At 35.8% G+C, this 15,817-nt stretch overlaps 1 protein-coding gene across 1 annotated transcript in view; it reads left to right on the forward strand.

Annotated features, from left to right (window-relative positions):
* The first annotated feature begins 14,571 nt into the window (after positions 1–14,571).
* LOC106134429 (F-box/LRR-repeat protein 7) overlaps positions 14,572–15,817 on the forward strand; it is a 47,725-nt gene continuing 46,479 nt past the window's right edge. The window contains exon 1 of the mRNA XM_013334492.2: positions 14,572–14,827. The gene's annotated coding sequence lies outside the window, so the exon portion shown is untranslated. The remainder of the gene's footprint in view (positions 14,828–15,817) is intronic.

Consider the following 15,817-nt stretch of genomic DNA (forward strand, 5'->3'; position numbering starts at 1 on the left):
TGTAATATTTTATATTAATTAATGAGATAACAGCCACAGTTCTGTCGCTCTGAGACCAATCTTGTCAATGAATGTACAATTTTTCATAATTTTATTGTCTGATTACGAAGTGAAAACCTCACCTGTCACTAGATATATCTGGGTCTTTAATTCTACTATTGTCTTTGTCTACCTTACGATGTTACAAGCTAAAGGAACGTACGTCTTAAAGCAGGTTACTATTCGTACATATGACACGCCTTTACTGAGTCAATTCACGAAATACACCAATCTCGTGAAATACCTTTCCCATCTAGCGTTATACACAGAAACCGCATACCAAACCATATTCATCAAAGTAAAAACATGTGACAACCGAAGCAACGCAACAGCTCTCGTCAGGGGTAAGTTCACGTTTGGCGAGTCCACTGGGCCGAGTGACGGTAATGTTTATCTTATTTTATCAATTAGTTCCGTTGTTTGATATAGTGCATATTTCGAGTAAAACCAAAGCGTAGTTTAAATTCGTCAAAAGTTACTATATTGTAATTATGCTAGCGGTTCTGATGATGAAATTAAAGAAGAGGGTATTTGTAATGTACAAAAATGGGTAAAGATTTTCTCGAATTCGTTAAAAACAAATTTCTAGCGGATGGTACAATATACGTACTCGTTTGCTGTGAACGTAGCAATTTTTTTTTTCAATACTAAAGTTTAACTTTTTAATGTTACCGCGTACCTTAAATTTTTTTTGCCCCAACTCGAATTAGAGCCAATGATTGTAACACAGTTTCATTATAAATTTTGTACACATACCATTCATCATAACAATTTTTAACGGACTCTTCTTTTGGCTTTTAATGTTACACTCTTAAACCTCTCAAGTAAAGCCCGCAGTAAGCCATTGACCATATGCCTTTCTCTAGCATTTGAAGCCTGATTTGAAGTGAAAGAGCGTTGAGAAACGGTAAGTTTCTCAACGCTCTTTCACTTGACCAATGTAACTATCACCAACGACCTCAATTTGCAATGACAGCTTGACTGATGAACTTAAGCAAATGTGCAAGCATAATAAATCGGCATAAATCATAATACAGAGCTTGTGACTTTTTTGTTTTGTATTGTGCTTCTTATAAGTTAATCCAAGGTGAGGTACGATCTTTCATTGGGATATTCCATTGGAAAGTTATGGTAAAGAGCTTTTGTAGTATATACTCAAGATGAAGATACAAGTACTTGATATGCTTAGGTATTAGTTTGAAGGTTTATCGATAGTCGTATGGTGAGGGAAAACATCGTATGGAAACTTACACATTAGCAATTTATCGTAGGTTTGAAAAGGACATAAAATGGTTTGCTTAAATTACCTACTTAAATGGAGTTAAATAACTGTCAATTACAAATTGTCAGAGAGGAGGAGAGAACCAGGATATTTATATTACATGTAGAAGTTAAAATGTCAATACAACTTTGACTAACAAGTTCCTAGTAAAATATTTAAATTCAGAAAACCGAAGAGTGAGCGAGCGAGTGAGGATCCGAAATTTAAACTCATTAAACTGATTTAACTCCTATGGACATTTACATTGTATAATACACGACATAAAAGGAATTTTATCTTGTCTGAATCGAGGGACAAAACGTTTAAAGAAAAACGTCGGGTGCCCCATACTGTGACAGATTAGTAACCTTTATTATAATAAAGATAAAGTTTTGTTTCGTCTGTTTGTATAATATGCGTGTGAGGAAAGTTCTCCATCAATCATATAAGACAGGAATGACATTGTTGGACCGGGAACAGTTGGATTCTGTACATTGCTTGGCGTTTCGTAATATTTTTGATAGTTAATGGTTATGATGATGATATGTAGTTCGCTGAGAACTGGCGTCGTCGGTAGTACCTACTATTCGTCTTAAGCAGTGTACTCGTTCAAAATGTGTAAAAGGTTCGAATATTTCCCTGTCATAACATTTTCCCGATGGAATTTTCAGCTATTGACTGTAAACATACCGTAAAACCAAAACCCTCTAACCTTGAGTTTAAGACGCACATAATCGTTGTTTTTCCTAAGTGATATGAGTCACAAAACAAAAAAATAAAAACGATGTGGTGAACTTATCCCACGGGTTGAATGGCGACCTGAATTAATTAAGGAGATAAGTAGTGTAAAAATAATACGTTTGCTAGCAAAGCAATGGTCACCATATAATTTTAAAACCTACTCGTCCTTTGATACACATAAAAATGCTACAACCACACACATCGCCAGTACAATTAGCTAATTGTTCCATAATTAAGCCCTGTCTTGTTTTATCATTAAGTTAATTAAAATGTCTTGCAACTTCAGGTAAAATTTGGAACAATGTTGTTTGGTAATAACTCGACAAAATTAAATTTTAGGCTTTAGAAATTAGTATCGTTTGTTTCATATATGGATGCTTTCTCAAATTACGTGATAAAATGATGGTTGAGTAAGTATACCATTAGTACAAGGCTTTGAACATACTTTTGTGATAATCATTCTGTTGAATTTGTTCCTATATTTATTTAGTACTTTAATATAATGGCTTCCTGAAAACGATTATTTACACATGCTCACACGGATTTCTATTCTCCTTTACGGGGTAAATAGCAAAACCAAATAGAAACAAGACGTGAGGCTGTGACAAGGCTTATTGATGAAATGATGATATTCAGTGATAGCGATAGATTCACCTATGTAAAAGGTATTCTCAATAGAGAAGCTGTGGCGACTTCACAAATATCACATGCCATCAACCAATCGCAGTGGATTGGAGCATAAATACAACCTCCGACTTAACATCGTCAGTGTCGCGTCAGGCATAAACCTAGCCTGGCAGAAGATCTTCCCTTTGTGGCGGCTACAAAGTCATTTAAAAGTAAATTTCGTAGACTTTTACTAAAAGAGAAGCAACTGCGGCACATTTTGGTTTTTTTTTCTTCAGTCCCAGACTAGCACGGAAGATCAGACAAACTAAAATATCACTTTATTTTTAAACTGGTTTAATTTCTGAAAACCTTTGATAGTATCGTGATTCTCCATAATCGCCACTTTTTAATCTGTGCCCCGGTGACAGTTGCAACTGGTACCTAATTGGATGTGATTGTGAATCTGATGGTCCTTGGGGTGGTGGGAACAAATGATACTCTTTGGACATAACCATAGAGCCTACTCGGTGATGTATATAAAAAAAATCAATGTCTAAAAATGTAAACCTACATAAGTAGATTTAAAAAAATCTCTATATCCAATTTTTTTCTATACTTACCATAATTATCAACATAATTTTTAGACAATTCTTGTGAAAAGGCAGGTCAAGATTACCTTAAACTGACATGAAAAGATGATTTTAAAGTTTAAATGCTATCTTTTGCGGTTATTGAATTTGGCAGTCTAGTAAGTAACTAAGAATTTGATATCGAGAATAAATCGTGACGAGATAGTGATATACCTAATACCCTTTTCCCGGAGGGGTAGGCAGAGACTACACTTACCAAGATCCCTTCATACTTATTTTGTTTTATCTACTCGCACTTAAGCTCGCCGGTTTAGGGTACTCTTGACCATTGCAAGAAATATTAAAATGAGAATTCAAAGCCCTATAAATGCAATGTATTTCAATTTCAACATTTCACTTGTATCTAAGGTGATTTAATGTCATATGTTATTGAGATACGATCTGTGTCATAGGAGTAACATGTCAAAGTAACTCTAATAAATGGGGTTCAAAGATTTGACTTTCAAAAGACAATAAGCCCGCATGCTTGAGTCAAGCTTTTGTCTTATGCAATTGTTGCATAAACCGACCGGTCTCACAACAATCTATTGGGACACACGGTCAGGAAGGATAGAATAGAATAGAATAGATTTATTTTCAAAATTGGATACAAGGTATCACTTATTGACGTTACATGATTTAAATCTAATTATAACTACTACCGCTTCCAAAGCGCATGTGTAGAAGGAGCGGCGGAACAAATTACACTGCAGCATTTTCATCGCATCTTCTTCCTCCTGGCCCCGGTTACATTCTCACCTCCTCAAAGCTCGGAGTTTGGGGTGCGCCATTTTACCCTGATCCTAGATTTAGTGAGTCTTGTTTCTACATGAAGCGATTCGCATCTGACTTAGCCCAAATTTTTTTTTATAATAGATTTTAATGCCTTTGTCTTCAATCTACCTGGTGGTAAGCAAGATGATGCTTAAGTTGGTGTACGCAAGCTCAAATACATAGTGCCTATTCACTCTTGCCAAGAGAACAAGATGCCAAATTGGTTCATAGTTACACATCCAGTTGTCTGAATGTACAGATATTCAGTCTCTCCAAGACTGCTGGCTCTGTCTACCCCGCAAGGGATATAGACGTGATTTTAATACGTTATCCGCAATGACAATGTGTGACTCAAATCCGTCTAAGTTGCACAGGGCGCCATATAATAAGTGACCCACTGCGCGCCACTACCGAATAGCTCATTGTTATAGAAATACCTCAGCCAGTTTCCTATATCATATACGATAGTAATAAACCATTTGTTATAGCTTTAACGAGATATTATTTAGGTTTGATTTACTGGCTGGCTGATTCTTTAAAGTTGAAGTTCGTTGCTTAATCTATACATATAATAAAATAGTAAAAATATTTTGTCTGTACATTTAGTATTTTTGACTGAAATGGATAGAGGGACACTTAAAATGAATAATAGAAAGCAAAAATTTTTTTTTTGAATTTCTTGTCTGTCTGTATGTATGATCACGATTATCTCCGAAAGTACTGAACCGATTTACTTTCACTAATTGCTTTGTTTTAACTCAGAAGAACATTTAAAGTTTGTTTCATCAAAATCGGTTCACTAAAAAAAAAGTTATCAACATTTGAATGAACTCAAGGCATGAGTTTGCCTGCAAATAAGTTACGAAATTTAAAATTCAACGTCATTTATCATTATACGACAGCATTACACCTATAGCATATAAATATAAGTGAAAGGCGACTAAGGGATATGCTTACAAACTTGGGATTCGTTTTTAAGCGATGGGCGAGCAACCTATCACTATTTGAATCTCAATTCTATCATTAAGCAAAATAGCTGAACGTGGCAGTGTTTTCAAGCCTGTTGGCTCTGTCTACCCCGCATGGGATATAGACGTGACCATATGTATGTAGTCTACTGTAATTTCGACACCACCGCAACGGCTTCGATGGTCCAGTGGTTAGCGCGTGAGACTGTGAAGTTGACGGTCCAAGTTCGAGTCCCAACAAAAACAAGATATGAATTAATATTTATTAAAAATATTTTTTTTGTGTTGTTTGAGTATTTTATTAAAAAAAACTGAAAATCAAAATACTACATATAATAAAACGGTAAAAATATTTTGTCTGTTTATTTAATACTAGCTGTGCCCGCGACTTCGTCCGCGTGGAATAGTTATTTTGGGTATCATATTTATTTTTGCAAACATCCTCCTCGGCTTTATCAATTAAAGCTGCTAATTGTTATGCGATTTGGCGATGACTTGGCCCACATCATTACCCGCGACCGAACGGAGACCGTATATATGCGTTTAGGGTGAGAGGTCAGGTGGTCACGCGTATTAGAAAGAACGCTGGTTCGCCGTATTAAATGTTTCGCTGCAAATTGCTTAAAACGACTATATCTCAAAACCTATTCGTCTGATTTATATACTGTAAATGGCAATTTTAGTCTACATGAAAAGCCGAAAGTAATAAACATATTTATTTGGATAAGGATTAATACTGAATTAAAGAAAATTGGTTTCAAAATAACTTATGTTTATAATGAAAAATAATCTTAAAAAATGAACATAAAAGTGGTTATTGTAAGTAAACCATAAGAGATAGATATATGCTCTCGCGGACTTTTTTGTGGCAAAAAATGAGTACTTCACATCTTAAGTACATTGTTTTACTATATCTTTGTTGGTTTGCGCAGCGTTCGCGTGGAAAGCTCGGAGATGGCCGACTCATTCAACTTTCACCTGCATTGTTGACGTTTCCCGTAGGAAATCCGGAATAAAATGTAGCCTATAGCCTTCCACGATAAATAGACTATCTAACAGTGAAAGAATTATTCAAATCGGTTCAGTAGTTTCTGAGATTAGCGCGTTTAAACAAACAAACAAAACAAACTCTTCAGCTTTATAATATTAGTATAGATTTTGACTGAAACGAATAGAGATTTTTTTTACATTTTTTGTCTGTCTGTCTGTCTGTATCTGACTGTATGGTTAAGATTCAACTCGAACTTTACGCGGACGAAGTCGCGGGCAACAGCTAGTCTTATATATAAAATTCTCGTGTCACAATGTTTGTCTCCGTACTCCTCCGAAACGGCTTAACCGATTTTAACCAAATTTTGCATGCATATTCAGTAGGTCTAAGAATCGGCTAACATCTATTTTTCATACCTCTTATTGATAAGGGTTGTCCACACTTGACAATTTTTTTTACCTAGAAATTACTTAAAAATTATTTATATGGCAAAACAACGTTTGCCGGGACAGCTAGTAATTTAAAAAAAAATAGTTTCATAACCTCCTACGGTAACAGTATCTCTCTTTAGTTTGTGACGGTAACCACAAGGGTGTGCACTTTGTTAACGCTATACTTCTTCTTGTGGTTACCGTAGGAGGCGACTGAAGGATAAAAAATGACAATAATCCACGAATGAGCAATAATAGCTTTTTACTGAATTATCTAGTTCCTTTATTGTTTGTTTCCTTTATTCCTTTATTGTGCCGTGTAGTTCCCGGCACCAATCCAAATAGGAATAGGACCACTCCATCTCTTCCCATGGATTTCGTAAAAAGCGACTAAGGGGTAGGCTTACAAACTTGGGATTCTTTTTTAGGCGATGGGCTAGCAACCTATCACTATTTGAATCTCAATTCTATCATTAAGCCAAATAGCTGAACGCGGCCATTCAGACTTTTCAAGACTGTTGGCTCTGTCTAGCCCACAAGGGATATAGACGTGACCATATGTATGTATGTATTTAAAAACAGGACATGTAATTTCTCACTAATCATAAGATTAAGACACACACCTCATTGTACGTCCTCAACTCGTCTTATCGTCCTTTGTTCACTCCTCCCCATTCCGTTTGTTTAGGACCTTGTTAATTACAAACAAACAGACGCCAGACATGTTGGATTTTGTGAACCTAACGGTAGAAGCCAGAAAAATATATTTTTATGCTAGTTTTTTTAGATTGAATATAAATTCCATCACAAAACCATACAACTGAACGTCTAGTCGCTATGTATGACATCCATGGATAGAGATGGATTGGTCCTATTCTTTTTTCTATTGGTGCCGGGAACCACACGGCACTCATTATTAAGTCACCCAGCCAAACTTGGCTTTCAAGTCTTGTCACTATTATCACTGTTTATCCCGTGAAAGATAAAGACATGATAGGAATGTGAGTGTAAAATTCACAGAAAACCCTTGAAACAAAGGCGAACGCGTTTATGTCTTTTGTATAAAAGCTTCATCGTCTTGTTTTGTGAGACTTTTGTATGGATTCTCTTACTCCTGCCCCTCCTGTCCATGACACACGCCATATTAATCGCGCGAGAAACTATCTCTGTTTCGCTATTTTTTCAGTCTTGTTTCAGTTTTACTGTCCGTTGAAATTTCGTATACTAAACCTTGATTTTGTCCGGGAGCTTACTTTCGGAATATTCCAGAAACATATGTAGGTCATCAGAATGATTTTATGAGTTATTTTTTTGCAACGTTTGACAAGGCATGCCACTTAATTACGTTTCTTTATTTTCCTATCCATAAAACTCATGACGTTTGCTTCAAAAACGTTCGTGTATAATTTAGCAGGAATCGAATCCCGAACCTTGTGAAAATCCGACACCAACATTCAAACAATCAATTGATAACCCCACCTTGAAATAAAAACTTGCGTTAATTTCCTACAAACTTGGTTTCAGAATTTTCCATTTACCGAAGCGCCGACATGCCTCCACGCCGCTGTTTTTACTCCCCCCCCCTCTCCCCACTCCTCCCCCCACCCCGCAGGCGAGTCCTACGTGACGTCACGCGTCGGTAACCTAATTAAAACATTCCCGAGATCGATTATCAGACCCGATCAATGCTACCGAAGAATAAAATAAAGTGGTTAACAGAACAGTGGTGTGCCGTGTGGTTCCCGGCACCAATACAAAAAAGAATGGAATCACTCCATCTCTTTCCCATGGATGTCGTTTAAGGCGACTACGGGATAGGCTTATAAACTTGGGATTCTTTTTTAGGCGATGGGCTAGCAACCTGTCACTATTTGAATCTCAATTCTATCATTAAGCCAAATAGCTGAACGTAGCCTATCAGTCTTTACAAGACTGTTGGCTCTGTTTACCCCGCAAGGGATATAGGCGTGACCATATGTATGTATGTATGTACAAGGACATGTTGTTTTTCTATGGTTTAAATATTTTGTAACGGTCCGGTATACGCGGCTATACATGCGTATGATACATATAAGACCAAATAATTTAGCCTTTTAAGCCGGTCGGTTTGTTATTCCTTTGAGTTAAGACATGTACGGTATAAAAGATTTTAGCACGAAGCGAAAAGCAGCCTTTCAGTCTGTTTGAAACTGTTGGATCTGCCTACATACATACATGTATGTACATATAGTCACGTCTATATCCCTTACGGGGTAGACAGAGCCAATAGTCCCGAAAATACTGAATGGCCACATTCAGCTGCTCGGCTTAATGATGGAATTGATATCCAAATAGTGACAGGTTTCTAGCCCATCACCTAAAAAAAGAATCACACACAAGTATGTAATGGAGTGGTCCTATTATTTTTTGTATTGGTGCCGGGAACTACACGGCACACTTGGATCTGTCAAATGTGTATGTATGTATATACATATAGTCACATCTATTTATGTATATACAAATGTGTACTTATAATCCCTTACGGCTTAGACAGATCCAACAGTTTATATCCTTTATGGGGTAGACAGAGCCAAGAGTCTTGAAAATACTGATAGGCCAAGTTCGGCTGTTAGGCTTGATGATAGCAATGAAATCCAAATAGTGACAGGTTGCTAGCCCATCGCCTAAAAGAAGTATCACAAGCCTAAAAGAAGAATTTCAAGACTTTTGGCTCTGTCTACCCTGCAATGGATATACAAGTAATAATATGTACATCACAGATCGCAAACAAAAGCTAGTTAAGATGATACGAATCATATGCCATTTTTTTTTAAATATTTTAATGAACTAATGTATATGTGAGAACATCTCATCTCATTATAAATCGAATTATAACACCGTTATCGATATAAATCAAATCGGTCATATCATAAAAATAGTTAAATTACACATTATCATAATACAAGGCCAATCACCCAATAGAACGTTAAGCAAACAGTAAATTATAGGTAATCAAAAGGTTCCAAGTTCGAATCCGCCTGAGGCTATGTAACAATGACTCTCTTCAGATGTACATACATGAGTTTGAAGGCTCATACACACATATATTGCGTCTTTTTATCTCATGGGGTGGACAGAGCCAATTTAACAAATGAAAGACTGAAAATAGCTTATACAATGTGCGTGGAAACATATCGTGTGTCGTGGGGATTACGAAAAGTCGTTCAGTGTAATGGATTGCCTCTTTTCCCCCGGGAGCTTGGTCATACTGGTCATTTTTTTTTATTTAAATTGAAATTAAATATAAATGTATAGCACAATTGGCGGACTTAATGCTAGAAGCATGCTATCTACCAGTCAACCATTGGCTCTGACAGAGAACATTATTCAAATTCAATTGAAGATTTCTATTCAATCTCATGGGACATTTCAAATAAACTTAATGTCATATCTTTTGGTTTCGCAACATTGGTTGACGACGAATAAATTAGTTAAAAACTAATTTTACCGCCGCTTTCAAAGCATAAGAAGTGGTAACATACCGCACTGCAACTTTTTTTTCAATAACATCAAATTCACAATTATCTATACTATCGATCAGTTCTAATTCTAGAACTGATCCTGGATTCAGGAGCCGCCTATACTTAATAAGCAGCCGGGACATATACTTAGAAGATCACGAGTTATTTCCATATTTATTTTATGCAGATTATATAAAAATAAGCCCTGGGTTTAAAAAAATTACACGAAATATCATGCCTTATGTGTGACGGGCCTTTCATTTTTATTAATAAGACTATTTAGGAAACTAGATTAATGTGTGCTTGTGTACCATTATACATGAATGAACTGGATTGTTCCGGATTCAACCAGTTGCCACAATATTATACACTCCAATAGATATACAAGCTTTTGTACAAGGAATCTGTCGTATGGGAATTCACGGGAATCTATTCTAAGCGAATGCAATGCATACTAATATTATAAAGCTGAAGAGTTTGTTTGTTTAAAGCGCTAATTTCAGGAACTACTGGTTCGAATGGAAAAAAATATTTTTGTGTTGAATAGACCATTTATCGAGGAAGACTTTAGGCTATATAACATCACGTTGCAACTTTTAGGAGCGAAGAAATAATGGAAAATGTGATAAGAAACGGGGAAAATTATTCATCATTGTGGGCTTTAATGACGCCCAAAATAACTATTCCACGTGGACGAAGTCGCGGGCACTGCTATTCATTAACATAATTTAAAAGTTTTACAAATTCTTGCGTCACTAGGTGTTTTACAGACAATGTACCTATAACCGAATCTACTGGGAGTAGAAAGCTGAACATTGGCTTATATGTTTTCTTAAGAAGTCCACTTTCTTCTGGCGTAAGTCCCAGTCACAACCTCACCTCTCTGGAGAGGAGCCCGGGTAAACCTTTACCACCACGATCTCGGTTTGGGTGAGTCAGGTTTTTACACGAAGCGACTGCCCTCTGACCTACGCAACTGTGGAACTTTTTTTTAAATTAATTTAATTAGGAATCAGCAGAATTAAGCACATTACAATATATTAAAACTTAATGCTAAAACGACATTCTTGTTTCACAGAATTAACTTTAAACTACTTAGAAAGAGATGTTTTAACAGATACTATATATCAAAACTTAACTCATATAGAATCATGGTTACACACTCAGTTGTCTAAATGTGCAGGTTTCCTTCACCGTAAAATAATCGATTAGCACTCTAATGTAAATACACAAGTCAGAAAAGTGAGACATTTTACATGGCCGATGTGGGATTTGAACCTATGCGCACACGCATTACTTGCGCATTTTACTCGGCCACCTTAACCATTCGACCATCGACGCTCAATATGTTTTTTAATAACTGCAGAAGGGTAATAAGATAAGATATATATATTTATATAATTATAACGCAAAATATTTATTTCTATTGCATAACGCTGCATTTTCTTATGATAGATACGTATAAATACTCGTCATTGAGTCTCCACAACACATTTTTCAAATTAGTCCATACCACGGCGCCATTACGAAACATTAAACAAATTTATGACAAACTATTCCGGAATGATGCTGTTTTTGCATTCCTTACCCATAACCCTTCTGTGCTCACTTCTATGGGAAAGTTATTCTTGGAATGAACGATAAGAGCCTTCCTTCAGCGTCCGTCTCTTTCTCTCATAGCCGAAACCACGCGAGCGACAAAGACGGAATATTTAGGAATGTCCCACACTGTATGCGTTATTATTATTCATCGAAAGTATGATCATGAGATTGTGGATATGTTATTTTTTATTGGCATGTTTGATTTTGTATGTATTCAGTGCGTCTACGGGGCGGTGCTTGAAGTAATTAAATAAATATTTGAGGACATTTTTATGTTGTTGTTATCATAACTATAGTACAGTTAGTTAACTTGAGTGACGTGTCTGTGGTTATTTTTTAAGTAGTCTCTTGTAGGCGATGAGCTAGTGACCGGTGTAGACAGAGCCAACAGTCTTAAAAAGACTGAAAGGCCACGTTCAGCTGTATGGTTTTATGATGTTATTGAGATTCAAATAATGACAGGTCGCTAGCCCATCGCCTACGAGTAGAATCCCAAGTTTATTAGCTAATTCTTTAGTCGCCTTTTACGACATCCATGGGATAGATACGGAGTGGTGCCGGCAACCACACGGCACAACGCTACGCATAATCAACACAATGCATGTTTATAGATAAGTAATTTTCGTGTGGTTAAGCGTAAATACATTATGTCAGTTTTGCAACGTCTCCCCATAACTATTACAAAAAAAGATTTAACCAATGCGCACTTTATTATTCCAGAAATTTATATTGATTATAATAAGCCCTCATACTTAATTGAAGTCAAAGTGTTTCGTAATAGATAAATTTACTGGGTAAATTATGATATTTACTTTGTCCCGTAAAACTTGTAACGCAAGGTCACTTATGTGATCTCTAATGAATGCACTTACATTTTTAATAACAACATACATATAATCAAGTCTATATCCCTCGCGGGGTGGACAGAGCCAACAGTGTTAAAAAGACTGAAAGGACACGTTAAGCTATATGGATTTATGATCAATTGAGATTTAAATAAAGACAGATTGATAGCCCATCGCTTAAAAGAAAAATCCTAACTTTTCCCTGAGTCGCTTTTTATGACATCTATGAGAAGGATATGGAGTGGTCCTATTCTAAAGTGCCGGTAACCACACGGCGTTCAGATCCTATAATCCACATGAGTTACTTGTATGTAAATTCACCAAGAACGTATAATTATTTTTGTATCTTGTTGTTAATGTTTACTTAAGAATCCACCGTGAGGTTGAATTAGATTGGCAAAAATCTTAATCTATTCTTTATTACTTAACTATCTTTTAAAATCTGTCGATAAAAGTAGCATGCCGAATCCCGCAAGGAAGGAAATCATAATTAATATATTTTATTAATTTTATAATTAATTTCATAACACACATGAATATATTATATTGGATTTAATTAACATAACAGCATAATGCAGTAAAACCATGAAGTGAAAGCGATAAAATTTAGCGACAAAATGTCGCATTCACACGACGTTAGTTTGGCATAATATCGTTCGCAAAATGTCTATTTTGTTATTTGCATAATGCATCCAATTTTATATCTTGATTGCAATTATAGAATTAGTAAGGAGATAGATATACAATTTTGTACGCTGTAATTGTCTAACACGATACTAACAGTATTATAGTAGGTAGTTATATTTTTTTTAATGTTTTACTTTTCTAAATAAAGTAATTTATGTTTCTATCAAAGAAAAACGTTTAGTTTAGATTACCTGAAGAAAAAAAAAATTGTCGTCAAAATGAAAATACATATAACAAATAAGTACAATCACCTTTTTATTCGTTACGGGGTAGAAAGAGTCAACAGTCAATGCAATATATAAAATAAAAAATTTTAACACCACTATCTAACATATCATAACAGACATGACAAAGTTACTAGGAATATGGAGATATTCTGCTAATTAGACATTCTGCGAACATGACAATTTGCGACAAAGTGGTGATAACATTTATTTAGTAATGTTATAGGACAACCAATCAGCCCTGTATCCCTTCATAATACACGATACGGTTACATCGCAAACCCGACCGACTGAAGTAGACATTTAAAATGAAGCATCGTTATAGTTCCAAAGACCTTTTTAAACAGACAGCTTATCATCCAAACGACCGTGTTTTTGATCGTTAATAATTCCAGAGTAGAGTTAGTTCAAGTTCTGCAAATTTGTAGGGAAACCCGAGACGTATGGTTGTCTCTGTCTAATGTACGGTTAAGTTATCGGCAAGCTGAGATGGAAGATAAGAGCTTGAGGCTTGCTAGCGGGACATCGACCAGCAGCTTTCAGAAAAACCTCTCGGTAGAGGTAAAGCGTTGCAACTCGAACATGTTAATTTAATTACAGGTAATTGTTTTTAAGAAAAACTATTTAGGAAAAATTTCACTTGCAGTTTACATTTTACAAGAAGTTCAGTAAAAACTTTCTGAAACTTATTTTGGCTTTTGTTCGTAGTTTTATTCTCATAAGAATTTCGAAAACCTTCTTTAGCGTATTGCAGACGTTTTATACTATCCTTCGGATGTTTTATATAATGTTTATCTAGAGAGGGAAATTTCAGAAAGTTACATTGTGTATGGATGTACTTGTGCTAATGACTTTTAAAATATTTGAATTTATAATCGTTAATATCGGTCTCTTTTTATTAAAAATTACATTTTTTTAATGAGAAACTTCATTATCATGAGTAAGTATATCAAAAACAAATAACATTAAAAAAGGATCAAACTAGAACACAAAAGTAATGAATCACCTTACAAATATAGTTTGAAAGTTTCAAAAAATCTAACAATAAAAGCTCTAAACTTTACAAGTTACAAAGCTCTTTCACACAGGTTACTTGCCCCGTGGACATCGACAAAAACCGTGCAGCCTGTTTAAGTCTGTATGCGCTCAATCCCATACATACAAACTCACACACACACATAAAACTCGCATACCGTCGCCGGCGCAAGAGAAACCAACGTTTTGCATTCAAGTCTCAGTAGTAAAGCCGCTTTTAGGGTCATCAAACGCTTGTAGCTGGCCGTTTTGAGAAGCGAGCATTCGAATTTTAAAATTTTATAACATTTATAATATTCCGAAGTGATTTATTCAAGTTGCAATACTTTTCGCGTGATTCAAGTTAGTGTTAAGCTTTGGTTAAGTGATGTGTGTTTAAGTTTATAGTGCAAATGTGGTTTTTAGTGAACCCTGTTGGTTATGGATTGCTTTTGAGGTGAAAATGTGGGAGACTATTTGCTACGTGAAGTCTGTCAGGAAAAAGTTCTGAGGTAAGTTAAGAAGTACCAAATGTACTTAAACTTCAAATGGATCCAGTTAAACCACTTGTAGAAAGAGGATGGCCGAGGAATTGAAGTTATTACGACAGTTAGGTATCTATTGTTCGGACTGATTTTACGATAGTTTGTGACCATAGATTGAGAAATCTAATATTGAAGGAAGTTCGAACAAATCATACCGATTGTTCACGTCAGTTCAGTTCAGGCTTTGTGTGAGGGGATAGTAACTTAACGGTAATTTTTTATTCGTTTAAGTAATTGATGTAAAATCCAAGACCCAGGTCATATAAAGGCATTACGCATTTTGACCAGGTCAAGAATCAAACTTGAAACCTTTTGACTCGGAGATAAGCACTTCACCCCTGTGTAACGTATTGGAATCAGTGGCGTTATTCTTAAACTTTAAAACAATAATGGTTGCATCAATTCTTCTCTCATTATTTTTTGGGTTGTCTTGAGAGACAGAAAGAAAGAGGGAGAGAGAAGGGAATGTTTATACGAATAAACTTACAGACACTGGAAAATCTGTCTATCAATCTAGAAATTAAGGAATGACATATTCACTAAAGGCTAATAAATTTGGAATTATTTTTTTAGATGATGGGCTAGGAACCTGTCACTATCATAATACCTTCGAGCCTTTTGGCTCTACCCACCCCGGAGGGGGTTACGTGCATATATGACTTAACGATAGAACTTTAAAATGCGTGATGTGCATAAAGGGCACAGGTTCAAATCCAGGATTATTTTTTTAAGTTTATTTTCATCTCAAACCGATGCTCTTAAGGTGAGGAAAGCTTTGTCAGGAAACCTGCACATTCAGGCAACTGGATGTGTAACCATGAGTGATCGGGTTAGTAGTCGATTGGCACGAAAATTATTCGCACGATCGTGCGATTCGGGTTTGGTTACCCTGCAAAGGTTGCGGATGTCAAATGGGAGTCGCTGTGTGTAAAAACCAGACGCACCCAAACGAAGATC

Source organism: Amyelois transitella, chromosome 20 (assembly GCF_032362555.1).
Source record: "Amyelois transitella isolate CPQ chromosome 20, ilAmyTran1.1, whole genome shotgun sequence".
NCBI lineage: Eukaryota > Metazoa > Arthropoda > Insecta > Lepidoptera > Pyralidae > Amyelois > Amyelois transitella.